This window comes from Rutidosis leptorrhynchoides, chromosome 9 (genome assembly GCF_046630445.1).
Source record: "Rutidosis leptorrhynchoides isolate AG116_Rl617_1_P2 chromosome 9, CSIRO_AGI_Rlap_v1, whole genome shotgun sequence".
Taxonomy (NCBI): Eukaryota; Viridiplantae; Streptophyta; class Magnoliopsida; order Asterales; family Asteraceae; genus Rutidosis; species Rutidosis leptorrhynchoides.
The window spans coordinates 15,871,314-15,877,055 of record NC_092341.1 but is presented as its reverse complement, the minus strand read 5'-3'; positions in this window follow the sequence as shown (position 1 = coordinate 15,877,055).

The following is a 5,742-nucleotide window of genomic DNA, read 5'->3' as shown; positions in this document are numbered from 1 at the left end:
TATAATGGTTTTTCGGAGAGACTTTAAGTCACAAATTAATGAATTTGTTGGTACATTTACTATTAATGTGGTGGAACATGAAAGGTTCCACATTAACAAAAACGTATATGCCAAAATTACAAGTCTGAAAGGTCTCATTGACTGGTTGAATGGTTGATAATACTGGATACTTTTGAAAAGGAATTGCAAGGTTATTTTCGGTAAAAATAATGCTAATGGATCTTGCACAGATTTAAAGTCAAAGTATAGCTTTGAAAGATGTAGAGATCTAAGAATGATGTCACCGGTTCAGAGTTATGACTTGGATTCTGATCCGTCAATATCAGAATATGTAATTGAATTTGTATGAAAACGATTGTATATTGTTGTGAGCATTGTTAATAATTTTTGAATCAAAGTTGAAGAATGTATAGTGTAACATATTAATTGCGAACTTATTTATTTCTCGGGTGTTACCTACCCGTTAAAGATTTCACAATTAATACTTTGTACAAAAGAATTTTTATTACCGTCTTTATGAAAATATATGTATGTATATTTTCTTCAGATGTAACACATATTTAATGAGTTAATATCATATTAAGCTCATTTAATTTTCGACTTGACTTGGAAATGATTAATCTCTAAAACATTAAAGATTACATAATCTTTGCGGAGTATTTCGCTAATGTAATCGATACTTCATTATTTATTCTTATTCCTCGGTGAAGGATGTTGATGCTCGTGGAATTTTTGTGAACCTTACAAGGCACAGATGATGTCTTCTGGAAAGTTTCGAGTACATCGAAAATGAAAATGTAAAATCAATTATGTAATTGAATAATACACTTGGTTTATTATGAAATGAAATTCATTAAGTTGAAACAGAGATTGTAGTTAACAATGGTTAAGTTGTTAAGGAAGGATGTACATAATTGCATATTAGTAATATGAACTAACCGAGTAGTACCTACCAGTTAAGATTCACACGTAATAGCTTAGTACGAAAAGATTTATTTTGATTTTAAAATTCATATATATTAAATATACATAAAATTTCTTCAGGGAAAATGAGTTAATACTTCATTGGTTATTGTTGCTGGTATTTCTTGGTAACTACGATGCGTATGACGTTGATGTTCAAGGTACATATTGTGATGTTGAGGCTTGCGGTGAGGATGTTGTTGGTGGTGGTAATGGTACTGTTGGTGTTGTTGTCGGTGGTACTGTTGATGTCGGTGATTGTGCTGGTGCTTGTAACCTTTGCACCATATTCTCCAAAGCCACTACCCGACCGCGAAGCTCGTTGACTTCTTCTACTACACCGGGATGATTGGCGGTTCGGACGAGCGGATGAATAAGATCCAGAATTTGAGAGAGTATATGATCATGACGAGATATTCTGGAGATGAGAGAGAAAATGGTATTACGAACAGGTTCGCCGGTAAGTGCTTCAGGTTCTTCGCCAAGAGGGTAATGTGGTGGATGGAAGGGATCGCCTTCTTCTTGTCTCCAATAATTAAGTAGGCTACGAACCCATCCCCAATTCATCCAGAATAGATGATGGCTAATTGGTTGATCCATTCCGGTTACACTGTCTTCGGAATTCAGGTGAATATCCATATCGGAATAGCTGTCAGAGTTTAAGGAATTTGAACTAGATACGGGATCCATCTTGTATAATTAGGGAGATGATTTTTGATATGAATTAGATTATAGAATTTAGTTTGGTATTCTTCAATACATAATTTACATATGTATATATAATACCAAATTCCATAAATCACGGAGAAATTTTCGGAAGATGTCAGGAAAAGTTTACAGTAACAGATATGCTAAGATATGAATTTTGTCTATACACTATTCATGCAATCAATGCAGTAAAATGTGTCTAGACTAGGAATGATAAGCAGGTAATTTCCGACAAGAAATGATAAGCAAAACTTTTGACATGCAGACACGGTCGAAGTCCAGACTTACTAATGCATCCTAACAACTATCAGTTAGACACACTCATGCAAGACCTGGTTTGCTAGGACCAATGCTCTGATACCAACTGTGACGATCGCTCCAAATCCATATGGACAAACATGTCATTCATCGATTTCATTGCGAGGTATTTGACCTCTATATGATACGTTTTGTAAACATTGCATTCTTTTGAAAAGGCACACCATAAATGAATATTTAAATCAAAGGTTTTCGACATCTGATAATTTCTACATATAGACAATCACCGTAAATAATAGTTTACAATAGTAATTCCGTTGACAATGCAGTCAAAATAAGATACATGGTGATGATTTGGTGAATGCAACGTTTCCTTGATAAATATGCCATGTAAGACTCCATGCACATAGCTTGTCTAATATATAAGCAAACAGCGGAAGACTTCTAGGGAACCTGATAATAAACATGCTAACAAGTGTTAACACAAAGGTTGGTGAGTTCATAGTTTTAGTGTTTCGCATAATCTGTATATAAAGGTGGATCACAAGATTTCAGTTGTTTCATCCGAAACGTTTATCAAAATATTCTACAAGATTGAGCACCCTGGTAACTAAACTTAACGTATATATAATTTGTACCCTTTGTATAATCATCTTAATAATACACGCAAACCAACGTGTACGCTTCTTAAATAGCATACGTCCGTTAAAAGGCTAGTGCTCTAGCTCGGACGAGGATATCAAGCCCTATGGATCCATATACTACTACTCGCGCCCACCAGTTCTTATAACCGGCAGTTACTAGTTACCAAAGCTAAGGGATTTTCGGTTCAAACTCGGTGTAGAATTTAGTATGTACTTGTATCCATTGCGTTTAAAATAAAGTACATGTATTCTCAGCCCAAAAATATAGATTGCAAAAGCAATTAAAAAGGGAGCAAATGAAACTCACCTTAGCAGCACATAAAGTTGTTCATCGTAATGTGACCGAAACTCGGAATATCAAATAACCGTAGATTGCAACCTAGAGATCATATGTTGGTCAATAAATGTCTATCAAGCTAGGTCAGGTCATAGTGTATCACAATCCTAATGCTCGATATCAACATACAAAAGTTATCCAAAGTCGTTTCAAAAAGTCAATCTGACTCAATACAATAGTTGAATGATCATGGCAATCGAACCATTTTAATATTTCACATAGTTTCCCAATTCTTGTAAAATTAAACTATAGTCTGTATAAGGCTTTTATATATGATAAAACAATCAGTTTTGACAATTGTTCAACGAATGAGACGTGCCTTATATTATGATTCATTTACTCGGTTGGTAATATTCAAAAATCCATTTTATCAATCTCGTAAACAAGTTGTTTAAATCTTAATTGCAGATTCAAAAGAAATTTCAATTAACGTCAATCATAATTCAGTTGATCATATCTTTTAATCCGTTCATCGAAACTATTCGATATCTAAATGAAAAGTTATTGATTTTTTCCCAGCTTTGCAAAAACATGCATATCATATACCTTTTATCAGTAATATATGTATTTAATTCATGATTCATCATAAACTGTTTAACGACGAAATTTAGCATACAAGCATGCACAAATATATATACTCGAGCACTAGACATGGATACACAATTAATATATAAAAGATAAAATATGAGTGCTTACGTATCAATATTGAGATTCAATATTGTAGGACAGTACGTAGACGTAACAGAGATGATAAACACTAGGTTTGACTTACGAACAATACCCACGAAGATTACCCATAACCTCCATAGCTATAACCCATAATTTCCTTAGTTCTATCCCGCTCGAAAACCCATTTTGAAGGTGACACGCTCATAACCTCGTCGTAGTACTTTATGTATAATACTTATTAATAATACTAATAATAATAAGATTAAAAATAATATTAATCTTAATAATAATAATAATAATAATAATATAAATAATATAAATAAATACTTACGGATTAATATTAAGAGTGTGAGAAAAACAGAACTGAAATCGTGCAATTTATAGAACATTTTCTGAAAAAGTACCACATGCGATCGCATGAGATTTGTGCTTCAAGGCCATGCGATCGCATGACCCTCTGATCCAGCTCACAAACTTTTGTTTTCTTGTTTGTCGACATATTTATTTATTAATATATAATAAATATAATCTATATTAATTAATTATATATTATATTATATTCTAGTGCATAGTTGACTTGTAATTTTCGTTCCGATGACTCGTACGTTGTCACTCGACTTATGTCCTGGTTCCGGTTTCTCGAACGCATTTTCGTACGCTTAGAAAACTCGCAATTTACGTTTTGTGACTCGTACCTTTGTCAAAATATAGTCTTAAATTATCAATAAACTATATCATTCAAAGTGTATCTTAAACTTTCGAGTGTTTTAGTCATTTACTTCTATAAATCATTGTCTCGCTATTTGTTAATATATATATATATATATATATATATATATATATATAATAACAAATCGTTTTATGACCAAGTTAATATATATTTTCAACATTCATAAACACGTTTTAAATATACGTCGCAAGTTATTCATATACTTAATATTCCAACTTATCATATATATTCAAATAAATATTTAAACCAACAAGTTTAATGTACGGTATCAAACAATTAATACATTGTTACATTTTCAAGTTATAGTATATATATATATGTATCTATATACATATAATTATTCGCGAATCGTCAAGAACAACCGAAAGGTATTTGAATATATGAAAGTAGTTCAAAAATTTTGAGATTTAGTTTTACAGACTTTGCTTATCGTGTCGAAAATGTTAATCATACAAAGATTAAGTTTAAATTTGGTCAGAAATTTCCGGGTCATCACAAGGGCAATGTGGTGGATGGAATTGATCACCTTCTTCTTGTCTCCAATGATTAAGTAAGCTACGAACCCATCCCCAATTCATCCAGAATAGGTGATGGCTGATTGGTTGATCCATTCCGGTTACACTGTCTTCAGAGTTAAGGTGAATATCCATATCGAAATAGCTGTCGGAGTTTAAGGAATTTGAACTAGATACTGGATCCATCTTGTATAATTAGAGAGATGATTTTTGATATAAAATAGATTATAGAATTTAGATTGGTACTCTTCAATACATAATTTACATATGTATATATAATACCAAAATTTCATAAATCACGGAGGAATTTTCGAAAAGTGTAGGACAGAGTTTACTGTAATAGATATGCTTAAGATATGAAATTTGTCTATACACTATTTTTGCAATAAATGCAGGAAAAAGTGTCTAAGCTTAAGAATGATAAGCATGTAATTTCTGACAAGAAATGATAAGCAAAACTCGGTAAAAACAGATACGGTCATAGTCCAGACTCACTAATGCATCCTAACAATTACCAGTTAAACACACTAATGCAAATTCTGGTTCTCTATGACCTCAAGCTCTGATAATGACCCGTCCAAATCCATTTGGGCGAATATATCATTCATTGATTTCATAGTGAGGTTTTGACCTCTATATGATACGTTTTGTAAATATTGCATTCTTTTGAAAAGGCACACCATAAATGAATATATAAATCTAAAGTTTTCAACATCTGATGATTTCTACATATAGAAAATCACCGTATATAATGGTTTTTAACAATACATCCGTTGACAATTGATATCGGGCAAAAAGTCACGCTTTTACCCCCTTTATTAAGCCCTAAAACAATAAAGATTAAAAATTTGTCGGCAAAATTATCACTTTTTCTGTTGATTTTGTAGATTAAGTAATTACAAATGCGAAGCAAAAAGA